The sequence below is a fragment of the Magnolia sinica genome, chromosome 16 (assembly GCF_029962835.1).
Source record: "Magnolia sinica isolate HGM2019 chromosome 16, MsV1, whole genome shotgun sequence".
In the NCBI taxonomy this organism is placed as follows: domain Eukaryota; kingdom Viridiplantae; phylum Streptophyta; class Magnoliopsida; order Magnoliales; family Magnoliaceae; genus Magnolia; species Magnolia sinica.
Window position 1 is genome coordinate 8,668,842 of NC_080588.1, and position 15,529 is coordinate 8,684,370.

Sequence of the window (15,529 nt, forward strand, 5' to 3'; positions counted from 1 at the left end):
CTTAACCTATAATCTAACTTAAACCTAAACCTATATTGTACACTTGTAACCTAAAACCTAAATTTATTCTCAAATCCCTAAACCTAAACCTTAACCTATTCTCAATTCCCTAAACTTTAACCTATAACCTGACTTAAAGCTAAACCTATAACCTACACTAATAACCTAAAACCTAAATGTATTCTCAAATCCCTAAACCTAAACCTACACCTAATCCTACTCTCAACTCTCTAACCTAAACCTAAACTTGAAAACCCAAACCTAAACCCGGTCCCGAACCCAATTTCCTAAACCTTAACCTATTCTCAGTTCCCTAACCCTTAACCTATAACCTAACTTAAACCTAAACCTATAACCGACACTTATAACCTAAACCTAAACCTATAACCTAAATGTATTCTCAAATCCCTAAATCTAAACCTACACCTAATCCTAATCTCAACTCCTTAACCTAAACCTAAACTTGAAAACCCAAACCTAAACCCGGTCCCGAACCCGATTTCCTAAACCTAAACCTTAACCTATTATCAGTTCCCTAAACCTTAACCTATAACCTAACTTAAACCTAAATTTATAATCGACACTTATAACCTAAACCTAAACCTGTAACCTAAACGTATTCGCAAATCCCTAAACCTAAGCCTACACTTAATCCTAATCTCAACTCCTTAACCTAAACCTAAACTTGAAAACCCAAACCTAAACCCGGTCTCGAACCCGATTTCCTAAACCTAAACCTTAACCTATTCTTAGTTTCCTAAACCTTAACCTATAACCTAACTTAAACCTAAACCTATAACTGACACTTATAACCTAAACCTAAACCTGTAACCTAAATGTAATCTCAAATCCCTATAACCTAAACCTAAACCTGTAACCTAAATGTAACCCAAATTAAAGCATATCAAAATATCAAGTGAATCATACCATGGGAAATAGTGGGCATAATGATTTTCTAGTTTGCCCTACTGATTTCATGTTTCCCCCCCTTAATTTCAAGCTTGCCCCGCTGATTTTATAGTTTGCCCCACTGATTTTTCAGTTTGTTCTGCTCAATTTCATGTTTACCCAGCTCAATTTCATGCTTGCCTTGCTCATTTTCGTGTTTGCCCCGCTCAATTTCATGTTTGCCCTGCTCAATTTCATGCTTGCCCTGGTCATTTCCGTATTTGCCCCATTCAATTTCATGTTTCCCTCGCTCAATTTCATGTTTGCCCTTAACCAATAACCGATTTCCTAAACCTAAACCTTAACCTATTTTCAGAACCATAAAATATTCTTTTGGGACACTTCCATAGTTTAGTAGTGAAATAAAAGTCTCATTTAGGTATGTTTTCCTTGGCTGGTTCCATAATCTAATTCATTTATCATGGAAATTGAAGGGATGGCATCCCACAAGATTTGATCTACTTCAGTTTGATCTTTGTCTTATTTAGGTACATTTCTTATTTTGATATGCTTCAGTTTGATCTTTGTTTAATAGGCATCCCACAAGATTTGTACAATTTACTTCACTAAAAGAAGGGATGACATGGGGATCTCATGAGATGGTAGTGGACAGTTAAGCTTCTAGGCCTGTCTTGCTGTTAGTTTTTTCTCTGGCCTGGGCCTGCAACAGATTCACATGCTGTTGGTTTTTTCTCTTTCATGGCAAGTGATAGGTCTTAGGTGGTATTGATGGTTGGCTATGAAAAAGATGGACTTTTTCGGAATCTCAATAATTGCATTATGTGATCGCCATATACAATCAAAACCACATGCCTGTATCTGTATCTATATGTGCATATGCATATCTATATATCTCTATAAGTATGTATGTTTGTATATGTGTATAAATTTATAAATGCATCATCATCACCATTATTATCTTAGTTTTCTAGTTTGCCTCGCTCAATTTCATGTTTGCCCCGCTGATTTTCTAGTTTGCCCCGCTGATTTCATGTTTCCCCCACTCAATTTCATGTTTGCCCCGCTCTAGTTTGCCCTGCTGATTTTCTAGGTTGCCCCGCTGAATTCATAGTTTGCTCCGCTGAATTTCATGTTTGCCCCGCTGATTTTCTAGTTTCCCCTGCGCAATTTCATGTTCGCCCTGTTGAGTTTCTAGTTTGCCCCGCTGAATTTCTAGTTTGCCCCGCTCAATTTCATGTTTGCCCTAGTTAATTACATGTACTTATTCGATCTAATACGAATCCAACCCATTTCATGAAGAAATTGTGACCAATTAACCAACCAACAAAACCAATTACAAATAACATCTTGTTGCATCGAAACATATAGGTGTTTACTAATCTGGCTAAAGTTGAACTTGGTAAAATGATATGGTTGAATAATTGAAAAATGAGATTAATCAGGAATACACATTGATCAGGAGATTATGCATTGAATTTTTTATAGTTTGTCCCATTGAATATCTAGCTTGCCCTGCTCATTATGCAGTTTGCCCTGCTCAATTTCATGTTTGTCCCGATCAAATTATAGTTTGTCATGCTTACGTTGGTAGTTTGTCTTGCACAATTTTCGGTATTTCCCGTTCTAGTTCTATCTCCATTCAATATGAAGCTTGTTCAAATTAATGAAATGCTGCATTCTTTTCAACGTAGTCTGATTTTGTCCACAGCGTTTATCTTGTGAATTTTATGTTTGATATGTTTTTTAATTCATCTTTGCAGCCGACGAATATTCTGTCGTAATCCCCAACCCAACATGTAGGTGTACACTCACATGGTGGTTTGACAAGGTGAAGGGTGGAGTGGAGAAGCACGATAGTCGCCTAAATTTGTTTAGGCAATCTCCTTTCTCGTTTCTATTGCATGTTACATCCTTTAGATTTTTAAGGGCTCTATTTCACCTTCTTTTTGTAAGATACAAAGGTGATCTACTATTTGAGATCAAGGGGAGGCGATTGCACTTTACCGAGATGGACTTCGCCCCCATTACCGGTCTTAAGATTGGAGATCTAACTGTACCGAAGAATCACAACACTACGAGTACATTAAGAAACAAATACTTCAAAGAATATCCAGTATTAAAGAAGCAACTAATGGAGGTGTTTGAGAGATTAGTTGACACCAATGAGCATGAGGACATCGTGAAGGTTGCCCTACTTCTAGTTTTAGAGCACTTTCTTAGGGGAACCGAACCAAAAACCATGTGCAACATGGATTATATTTACCTAGTTGACTCGCTAGATGATTTCTATAGGTATCCCTGAGGTAGTTTGGGATACTATACAATGTCGCAAGGAATCGAATCTGCTGTTGCTACATCAAGTTCCCCTCGTTATACTATATGTGGTTGCGTCCTTCCTCTACAAGTAAGAACACCTTTTACTTTGTGTATGTTTTCCCTCTATAGTCAATTATAGATTTTTAACCTGGTGTAATTTCATTCTAACAGGTATGGGCAGTAGGGATATTATCGGCCCTACAAGACTGTGCTGTTTCGTACGTTCCGCATCAAATTCCACGCTTCATTCAATATTGAGGCTGGAAGGGTTGGAGGTATAACAGAATACATCCTATTTTCGAGGGTAAAGCTGTAAGTTTATATATATATATATATCTCCATCATTTACTTCGCTTAACTTGACGTATATGCTTTTTTATTTAACATTACTCTTTGTTCCTTTGCAGACAATAGTAGTACTGAAATTAGAACCAACGCTACGAGAATGGGAAACGGATGCAGTTCGCTCTGTGTGTGACAGTTTCCAGGTGAGATGTTACGGAAAATGAGGTGTAATTTCATGTCTGCCATTGTAAAGTTATCCTTACTCTTACCTATCTATTTATATATTTTTGTAGCTTACTGAGACCCAGGAAGATGATGAGGAGGGTAATGAGATTGATCACGAGGAGGGTGACGAGTTAGATGATAGCGATGAGAAAGGCGTAGAGGGAGAGGGACCGAGGGGTGGTGTACCGAATGTTGTTCTTATGGAGGAATTTAATATTGAGAGGGAAGAGTTGAAGAAGGAGAGAGAGGAATTGAAAAATGAGAGGGATGAATTGAGAAAAGAGAGGGCAGAGATGAGAAGGAAAGAAGTACTGTTTGATGATAGGGAAACGTTACTGAGGAGGGAGAAGGAGTTGTTCTTTGTGGACAAGGAATGGTTCTTCAAGGGCAAAGAAAAGTTAGCGAATGAGATGGAGGAGTTTAATAAGGAGAAGGAAGGTAGTCGTACACAGAGGGGACGTAATGTGATGGAGGAGGAGGGTGAGGAGTTGAGAAAGAGTGTGGAAGTAAATGATATTGAAGATAAAGAACTTGGACATATGGATCTTGATGTGCAATCGTATAGTAAGGTCAAAGGTAATGTGTGGAATGAATCCACTTCTCATGCCATTTATGAAAGGAGAGCCAAAAGGATACCGAAGCCGTCATATTATAAGATTTCTCCATACTTGTCCTTGTCTGCATTCGATATAACCCCTGGGGCGGACAAGGAATCGTTCTTCAAGGATAAGGAAAAGTTAGCGAATGAGAGGGATGAGTTTAATAAGGAGAAGGAAGGTAGTCCTAAACAGAGGGGGCATTTTGTGATGGAGGAGGAGGGTGAGGAGTTAAGGAATAGAGTGGAAGTAAATGATACTGAATATAAAGAACTTGAACATGCATCCACTTCTCCCGTTTATGAAAGGAGAACGAAAAGGATACCGAAGCTGTCATATTACAAGGTTTCTCCATACTTGTCCTTATCTGCATTCGATACAACCCCTGGGGCGGTTCGTGAACATGAGCAAGTAACAACTTTTGCTACTTCTCCGATACCATTTCCTGTATAGATGGATCCTTTCAGGATACTATCCACACAGGAGGTGAAAGAGGCAGAGGATTGATATAAAGCAAAAAAGGACATGTCAGATGGGAAATGGTTCAGAACGATATGAATGAAGGATGCCTGGGTTGATAGCGAGGTAAGCATTACTAATTTATTCTCTATATGCATCGATTGCCATGTAATTAATTGTTTTAGGAATCTATGATGAAATCGTACTATCCTATTGATTAGGCTATCGACACATACATCGACTTCCTTGAGAAAAGGCATAACGCCCTCTCAATAGTATATCCTCAAAATTGCAAGTTCTGTCCTACATATTTTATGGTAAATGTTTATTACGGCAATCCTTAATCTGTTTGAAAATTTTATTTTATTACATGTATTGAACTTTGATCATGTTTGTAACAGCAAAGCCTCGAGGGGTGTTTGTCGGTTTTGATCGCATATCGAGCCTCCAATTCGGTGTCAGAACGATCATCGCTAATAGGCCAGCTGAACACGGCCTACGCACTTGCCAGGCTACGAGATAAACCATATGCTAGAGCAATTTGGTGTTATGAACGGGTAATGCACTCGTCACAGAACATCATCTCGTACTATTATATGTTCTATCATGTTTTGACAAATATATTATTTTGTGAATCCTGGATAGGTTTATGCGCCAATAAATCATGACAATTCACATTGGTTTTTGCTTGTCATCTATCCTAGAGAAAGAGAAATCGTTATTGTGGATAGCTTATACACATATCTAACACTGAAGTTCAAGCATAAGATGAAGAATATGACCGATGCACTCCCCGTTCGCTTCTATGCCACTTGAGACAGTACTGCGCTTGAAGGGAAGAAGTGGACTGTCAGATTTGATGAATCCGCATCGAAGCAGGACAATGGTTATGACTGCGGCATATTCGTGATGAAATTCATTGACATTTTGTGTAGCGGTCTCACCTTAGAGGGAATAAACATGCAAAAATTCACCTCCGATTGGAGGAAGTCAATAGCATATGATTGCTTGTCTATAGTCAGGAAGTGATATTTGTGCAGTGCATGGGAGAAAATTTTTGTAAGAATGTATTATTCGGAGGTTTATAGTAATCTTGGAGTGCTGAAAATTTTCAAGTATGTGCATTTCAGTGCGAGTTCCTTCTCTAATCACGATAGCCTTGGGAGGGTTGATCCGAATTCCTCTCAAGTCTATCGTGATTAGAGAAAGAACTCACACTGAAATACATATACTTGGAAATTTTCTGCATACTCACCGGAAGTGTAAGTTTCGATGTATAGCATACTCTGTAATTTTAGTGAATGATGAAATGAACTTTATATTGTCCCGCAATATTTTCAGTTTGTCTCGATATGCTCAATGATGCAACCACTTAGGGCACTTCCTACTCTTTGTTACTGCAATGGGGTGATTTTTAAAGGGAGGTCAGAGATGTTTGTGTTTTCTCTACGCCATGTTTGGAAACTATGGGTTCATGCCTGTTCACTCCCCAAGTGCAGGGTTGTGATGTAGTAATAAACTCGGTAAGACCGAGGTCGAATCCCAAGGGACTGAAACCTATACGTTATCTGAAACTAGGTAGAAATAGAACTAGCCTAAGATGAAATCTAAATCAAATATAAATTGATGAATAATGGTGAGGGATTAATGTAAAACTTAAGAGAAATTAGAGATAAGAAACTAGGGATTCAGAGGATCCACTTGTAGAGATCAGGGAGATCTTATGCCTGCTTCAAAAATCATGAAAATTAAACTGAACTTCCTCTGATATAATTTTAAAGAGATGAAAGGTATATGAATTAGAATGGATTTCATCACCAAACCATGCCCAGGAGACAAAGTAAACAACAGAATTAAACTAATTACCAACCAATCAACATGCTATGAAGGTTAGGAAGGGTACCATCATCCGACCATGCCTAGGAGATGATGGTGAACAACAAGGCTTCTTGACATCATAAACATAAAAAGTAAAGGAACATGCTCAAAGCTATCGCAGACCCATTATAATTTTAGTCACAACCGACCATTAAAAACTAAAAACATTCCCTTAATTAAACCAAAATCAACATCAGTTCAATCTAAACAAAAGGCACAAGCAAAGAGTCTCCCATCACACTACAAGCTTCACCTCTTAGCCTTAGCTAAGAGGTTTAGCCTGTCATAGACATGCTAAAATCTCATAAAAAAAGAAAAGGAAAGAGGAACCAAAGGAAGAAGAACGAAGAAGGAAGATGTGCTCCACTCCACGTCCAAGCCGCTCCACTTTTCTCTCTCTCCCACGTCTCCCTTCTATTACCCAGGATCTCCTCCAGCTCTTTTTATAGCTGTTGAAGTGGTGAAAATCAGATTTGGAAAGCTGTTGCATGCGCAGCGAAAGCCTTTTCGCAGCTAAGTTTGGGGCTTCATAACTCTCGTGTTCCTTGCATTATTTCTGTAAAATCAACGTCTCTTGGAATTATTTTGGCTGGCCTACATGATGGACGGTTCAGATTTGCCATATGATCAAAGATGGTGGGCCACAACCGCTCGAAAAATTAGATTTCACGGATGTGTGTAACCTTTCGCACGTCCAGTGCTGTCGTGATCGGTGGGCCCCACAGAGGTGCTTTCGGAGAAATCCACCCCGTCCATTAGATTTAGGATGAAATTTCGGTCAGAAACGGATGGTTTTGAACGTCCGTTGATGCGGCCCAGAGGAGAAATCACAATAAAATTACTTTTGAACATTGCAAGGCAGTCCGTTTGTGGCCTCTATATCGCGCATATTGGTATGCATGGGTACAAACAGTTAGCATGGGTTTGATATCTTCGAGGCCATATACAAGATGGATGGCTTGGATCAGATCCCTGGGCCATGATGGTGGCCCACTTCATTCCGCAAAACGGACCACCCGTTGGTTTGTGAAATAGAGAGTTTCCGTCTCTGTTTTGGCAACTGAGATGGAACGGTCAAAGGTCCGTTTGACCATGGTGGAAGTACAGCCCACGACTGGTGCACTTGTGCACGTGCACATGCCACACAAGGTGGGGTCCACTGCAATCTTCTAGATAAATCTGCACTGTCTATCTATTTTGTCTCCTAGATTAAGCCGTTGAATCCAAATTTGAGGCAATGTCAAATATCAGGTGGGCCCAGAATCAACAGTTTATGAGTTGATCTGTCAGTTGGGGCACTTCCATAGTGATCCGAGGGCTAAAATTTGAAATGTACGGTTAATTTATGTCCCCAATCCCATGTATGAAGTTTCGAGCCAATTGGATGGCGGGAACCCTGTGATCTTGTATTTTGCGCCAGTTTCGGGCCTCTTTAATGTGAACGACTTTATTTCCTCGGATCCCTGGTGTGTAAATCCTTCAGTCTTAGTCCTCTGGAGTCCGTCCCCTGCTCTGATGACTTTAGAGTGTCAAATCCATGCTTTTAATATCCTTTTTCAATCAACGCTCTTGATTTCATCCTGCAACAAAAATATAATTAAAATACTCCATTAAGCATTATCATATACGTAAAATCTAGCAATAATCAGGGTGTGATATGCAATATTTGACCCTCATCACAACCCCCAACCAGCATTTTGCTGGTCCCAAGCAAAACATGCGAAAAATAAGTTGAGAATTATAAGAGAATTTCTCTAGTGATTTTTGAAAAACTATCCAAATTCCAGAATTCTAATGTTCATGAATGTTAGGCATAACTTTATCTTAGATTCAAGCACACGGTAAACGTCAATATCAAGTTCAAAGTATTAATCCATCAATTAGAATAATTCTAAGCATAAAGTTTCATGGGTGTATAGTGTAATCTCGACTTATCATCATTGAAAGATCCAGTCGTCAAATTCCTAATAACATTGATAATAAAAAAGGGTATTCAAGACAACCAAACTTTCCTTACAGTTTTTCTTTTCATTCTTCCAGCTTTTGATTTTCCATCGATGGGGAGGGGAATCAAGTCCTTACTTATAGAGAGCAAATCTATGGTAAAAACCAGTCGCCCAAAAAATATATATATATTTTTTAAATGTCAACCCTGAGGAATCAAACCTTCACCTGTAGGGAGCAAACCTATGGTGAAGACTAATTGCTCAATCCTTTCAAGCTTAGTGATTACCAAGTTACACATTCCATATCGAATTGAAATCTTAATGTGCAAGCGAGATGTGTCTTGTGAAATTATGACTCAATCAATGTTTAAAATTTCTAATCATGGATTAACAATTTAAACTTAAATGTGAAATCTAACAGACAACTCAATCCAAGAGTCATAAATTACCAACATCACGTATCTTGAAATTCTAAGTCACAGATGGATGTCAAATTCGCATCAAATTCATAAGAATTTCTAAAATTTTTTCACAATTTTTGCTCAAGACCAAGAAAACACTGATCAGATAACCTAATCTCCCATCCCAACCTAAAATCAACATTGTCCTCAATGTAAAAGAAATGAGCATGCAATGCACATAGGACAACGAAAGTAAAGTGATGGGAAGATAGTACCTGGATAATGAATCAAGAGAGATACTTTCCAAAGATATCTACGTAAGAGTGGGTCAACATAAGAGAAAAACCAATAAGAATAAAATCCTACCTATAACACTTTCGCAGGTACTCTCGATTGCATTTAGCATATGTAACAAGCCTTTAAACCCCTAGGTTGCCCCTAGTGGACGAGTTGTAGTCTCGTGAGGGTTTGCAGCAATGTTACCCACAAATATTTGAACTAACTAACTAAAATAAAATAAAATAAAAGGCTAGGTTGCCTCCCAGGAGCGCTAAGTTTACCGTCTTCAGCCAGACAAATAAAGCAAACTACCCTAGTCCTATGAAAGCGATAAACCCACCTATACCTCCATCAGACTAGGAGATCAATCCTGGTAAACAGGAGCAGTCAGAGACATGGACATGTCCTCTGAATCAAATTTCTTGACAAATGGTTTTAATCGATGTCCATTTACTTTAAACTCTTTGCCATTGTCGGGATCTCTTATCTCAACGGCCCCATGCGGATAAGCAGTAATAACAATGTAAGGGCCGGTCCAATGAGATCGAAGCTTACCCGGAAAGAGATGAAATCAAGAGTCATACAAAAGGACTTTCTAACCTGGCGTGAATGATTTTCGTAGAATATGTTAATCATGAAACGCCTTCATCCTGTCCTTGTAAATTCTCGAGTTCTCGTACGCATTGTTCCGGATTTCTTCAAGTTCATTTAATTGAAGTTTACGTAGCGAGCCAGCGTTGTCCAGATTGAAATTCAGATTTTTGATCGCCCAGTACGCTTTATGTTCCAACTCCATAGGCAAGTGACAAGCTTTCCCATAGACAAGTCTAAAGGGAGACGTTCCAATAGGGGTTTTAAAAGCAGTACGGTATGCCCATAAGGCATCGGTCAATCAGATTGACCAATCCTTACGATCGGGGTTAACCATTTTCTCTAGGATATGTTTGATCTCCTTATTGGAAATCTCAGCTTATCCACTTGTCTGTGGATGGTATGGGGTGCTCACCTTATGAGAGATATTGTATTTCTTCATTAAGCTCTCGAATGGTCTATTACAAAAGTGTGATCCCCCATCACTAATGATGGCTCGAGACGTCTCGAACCGCTAAAGGATGTTCTCTTTTAAGAATTTAATGACCGTGCGATGGTCATTATTTCAGCACGGAATTGCTTCAACCCATTTAGTGACATAATCTACGGCGAGCAAAATATACAAATTTCCAAATGATTGGGGGAATGGTCCCATGAAATCAATGCCCCAACAGTCAAATGCTTCTATGATAAGGATGGGATTCAAAGGCATCATATTTCGATGGGACAATGCTCCCAATTTTTGACAACGCTCACAAACCTTGCAAAACTCATGAGTGTCCCTGAACATAGTGGGCCAATAAAAGCCATACTGTAAAATCTTGGCCATGGTCTTTTTAGCAGAAAAGTGACCACCACAGGCCTGTAATGACAGAAGGAGATGACACTCTGATACTCGTCATCTGGCACACGTCTCCTTAGAATTTGGTCTGGGCAATATTTGAATAAATATGGATTATCCCAGAAAAAGTTGCGTACCTTGGTAAAGAATTTCTTCTTATCTTGTGTAGTCCAATGCGTCGGTATGGAACCTGTGGCAAGATAATTGACAATATAAGCGAACCAAGGTAAATGGGAGACTCTGAACAGTTGTTCATTAGGGAACATGTCATTGATATGGGTCGCCTCAGGGGAATCAGAGGTATTAAGGCGAGACAGATGATCGGCCACTACATTCTCTACTCCCTTTTTATCTTTAATTTTCAAATCAAATTCTTGGAGTAGAAGGATCCATCATATCAAACGGGGCTTAGAATCATTCTTAGAAAGAAGATACTTAAGTGCTGCATGATCTGTGTAGATAATGATCTTGGATCCGATCAGGTAGGACATAAATTTATCCAAAGCGAACACTACGGTTAGGAGTTCCTTTTCCGTAGTCAAGTAGTTCACTTGGGCAGAATTTAAAGTTCTACTTGTGTAATGAATGACGTAGGGCCTCTTATCTTTTCTCTGGCCTAGAACCGCTCCAAGAGCATAATCAGAAGCGTCGCACATAAGCTCAAAAGGAAGGCTCCAATCGGGTGGCTGCATGATAGGTGAAGTAGTTAACATGCCCTTAAGCTTGGTGAAAGCTTCCTGACATTGTTCAGTCCACTTGTATGGTGCATCCTTTTGTAGAAGATTACATAAGGGACGAGAGAGGAGATTAAAGTCCTTTATGAATCGTCTGTAAAACCCTGCATGTCCTAAGAAGGTTCGCACATCTCTGATGTTCTTGGGTGGAGGTAGGTTAGAGATAAGATCGATTTTTACCTTATCTACCTCGATTCCCTTGGACGAGATGATATGCCCAAAGACAATGCCCTTATGAACCATGAAATGACACTTCCCCCAATTAAGTACCAAATTCTTTTCTTCACATCTTCTCAGCACACATTTAAGCCTCTCTAAGCATTTGCTGTAAGATGAACCGAAAACAGAGAAATCGTCCATGAAGACCTTTAGATATTTTCCCACCATATTAGAAAAGATACTCATCATACATCGCTGAAAGGTGGCAGGGGCATTACATAACCCGAATGGCATCCTTCTGTAGGCAAAGGTGCCATAGGGACATGTAAATGTAGTCTTTTCCTGGTCCTCAAGGGCGATTTCAATCTGATTGTATCCCGAATACCCGTCAAGGAAGCAATAGTAGGAATGACCAGCTAGCCTTTTCAAGATTTGATCGATGAAGGGCAAAGGCAAGTGGTCCTTCCTTGCGACGGTATTCAGCTTCCTGTAGTCAATGCACATTCTCCACCCAGTAGTAACTCTGGTTGGCACGAGTTCATTATTGGCATTGGCTACGATGGTGATCCCGGACTTCTTAGGAACCACCTGAGTTGGACTCACCCATTGACTATCGGATATGGGGTATATGATACCCACATCCAATAGTTTAAGAACGTCAGCCTTAACCACTTCCTTCATGTTTGGATTTAGTCTACATTGTGATTGCCGAGCGATTTTCGCATTATCCTCAAGATATATGTGGTGAGTACAAATCGATGGGTCGATTCCCTTAAGGTCCGCTATCGTCCATCCAAGAGCTCCCTTATGCTCAAGGAGAGTACCTTTGAGCATAATCTCCTGCTCTTTCTTCAGGTGGGCAGAGATCACCACCGAGTATGTCTCATCTTGACCTAAATAGACATATTTCAAATTAGAAGGCAAAGATTTTAGGTCAAGCTTCGGTGGCTTGAGGTTAGACGGTAGAGGCACTACATCGGTTTGAGGCAACTCTTCAAATTGTGGCCTCCACCGGTTAACTTCAAGTACCGGCGCAGTATTAAGCATGGCACATGTCTCCCTAATCATGTCATCATCAAAATCATGGAAGTGCGCCAGGCATGTTTCTAGAGGATCAGAGGATAGGGCAAGAGGCGTTCTATCTTCCACGAAAGAATCAATCATGTTAATGTCGTGGAAATCGTCATCATACTCTGAATTGCTGCTGTTATTGAAAAAGATATTTGACTCCAATGTCAAATTTCTGAAAGACATAGTCATGACACCATTCCTGCAATTAATAATCGCATTTGAAGTGGCCAGGAATGGGCGACCAAGAATGATGAAAATCTGAGTGCTCATGTTATTGATGGGTTCAGTATCCAGGATGATAAAATCTACAGGGTAGTAAAATCTATCGACCTGGGCCAACACATCCTCGATTATCCCTCTTGGTATACGAACAGTGTGATCAGCAAGTTGTAGTGTGGTTAGGGTGGGTTTTAATTCACCCAATCATAACTGTTTGTATACCGAGTAAGGAATCAAATTAACGCTTGCTCCTAAGTCAAGAAGTGCATGATCAATTCGATAGTTCCCGATTACACATGATATGGTTGGGCTACCGGGATCTTTGAATTTCTGCGGCACGTCTTGCTTCAAGATGGCACTCACTTTCTCAGTCAATAAAATTTTCTTTTGAATACTCTGCCGTCTTTTAGTTGTGCATAGGTCTTTCAAGAATTTGGCATATGAAGGTATCTGTTTTATGACATCAAGTAGAAGAATGTTGACTTTTACTTGTTTCAACACTTCTAGAATATCCTGAGAGTTAGGCAAACGTTTTGGTGCAACCAACCGTTGGGGGAACGGAGCAACTGGCTTCTCTAGAAGTTTCAGTTCTAATTTTTGTGGGGCATCACTAGATCCATCATTTTTGTCTACTTCCGGGTCCTCAGGCTTTTCAGGCCTAACTGGGATGGTCTTGTCAATGATCTTACTACTCCTAAGAGTGGTGATGGATTTAGCTTGTTCCATCTGATTTGAAGAGCTAGGGTCACTTATTTCATATTGCGCTTTAGGATTGGGGAGAGGTTGAGCAGGAAGCATCCCCTTTCCTCCACTTGTTAATTGTGACTCTATCCTTTGAATAGATGATGCAAGCGTTCCTAATGCCGTGTGGATATCATGAAGCGCTTGTGCCGAATTCTGATTAAGTAGCTCTTGTTCTCGAATATGTTTTTGAACCGGATCCTCTTTAGGTCTCTCTTGTTGTTGTTGTGAAGTTTGATTAAAGAAACCTTGAGGGGTAACAGTTTGTCCATTCCTCCAACTAAAACTTGGATGATTTCTCCAACCAGGATTATACGTATTAGAGGTCGGTCCATTGAAAGGTCTTTGATAGTTATTTACGACATTAGATTGTTCATTCAACACCTCTCGAAAAGCAGGTATTGTAGGATAATTTTCAGTTGTATGAATGTTGCAATCACAGATGCCACAAACACGTTCATTAACCTTATCCTTCTTTCCTTCCATGGCCTCAAATTTTCTTATGAGCGTAGTCACTTTATACTTGAGATCATCCTCTTCTTTCAAAAGATACAATCCATCTTTCTCCTTAGATTGAGTCGGCTTAGACGTGGTGTTTGACTTTGGGTAATAGTCCCATGATTGTGTTTTTTCAGCAAGACTATCGAGGTAATCCCATACCTCGTCAACATTTTTATTAATGAATTCTCCATTACACATTGTCTCGACCATTTGGCGCATGGAAGAAGTCAGTCCATCGTAAACAAAATTTGTAATGCGCCACGTTTCAAAGTCGTGTTGTGGGTACGAACTGACCAAATCCTTGAACCTTTCCCAATATTGGAAGAATGTTTCATCTTCCTTTTGGGCAAAGCTCATGATTGCTTTTTTGAGGGTAATCGTTTTATGATGTGGGAAAAATTTCTTTATGAATTCCCTCTGCATGTCATTCCATGTGCCAATGGATCTAGGACGCAGTGAATGTAACCATGTCTTGGCCTTCTCTTTCAAGGAAAATGGGAAGAGTTTCAGCTTAATTGTATCCTCAGATACATTACGAAAGTATAAGGTGGCTATAATCTCGTCGAACTCTTTTAGATGTAGATATGGTTGTTCAGATTCAAGCCCATGGAACTTAGGAAGGAGTTGGATAACCCCTGGCTTGATGTCCATATGTCCTGTATTCTTAGGAAAAATCATGCATGAGGGCGTACTCACCCCCGTCGGTTGTAAATAATCTCATAAAGTACGAGGCGGGGGTGCTTGATGCACCTCATTCTCATCATGTGCTTCCTCAACCCTAGGTTGGGGTAGTGGGTGAGGTTGATTTGCAGCCATAACCTCAATTAACTTAGGGGAATTCGAGCGGTGTCTAGATCTGCGATGGACAGTCAGCCCCTCAACTAATCCTCCTTCAGTCAAGAGACGTCGAGTGTTATCATGGGCCCACTTGGGCATGAAACACTCGCAGCCCTTGATTTAAATTCTAAACCTAGTCCTAAGAAAGGAATTAAGAATCTAAAAAGAAAGAGAGGGTTGGAGAGAAGTTACCAAATTAGAGTCCCTAAGTTAAAAACCTGCAAAACAAACAAAACAAGTTAGTTTCTAAAAATAGAAAGTCTAAGATTATAAAATTCCTAATTAGAAGTAAACTAATTTCTAAAGAAAAAGAAGAAATTCCTAGAAAACAAATTAGGAAAGTCTTAAACTAGAAAGTAAGTTAATAAGACGATATGAAAAATAGAAAGTAGAAATTAGAAAGACCTTACTAAATTAGAAGTTTCTATCTTAAAAGCCTATAAAACAGTAAGGTTAGTCTCAAAATAGAAAGTCGACAAAAAAGAAAATTCTAGAAATAAAATAGGAAACAAGGTTAGGATTCTAAAAGAATTAGAATTAG

General features: G+C 39.5%; 1 non-coding gene across 1 annotated transcript; it reads left to right on the forward strand.

The window, feature by feature from the left end:
* The first annotated feature begins 14,419 nt into the window (after positions 1–14,419).
* Positions 14,420–14,526, forward strand: LOC131230043 (small nucleolar RNA R71). Its single transcript, XR_009163771.1, has one exon. It is a non-coding gene; the product is annotated as a small nucleolar RNA R71 (small nucleolar RNA).
* Positions 14,527–15,529: the final 1,003 nt, after the last annotated feature.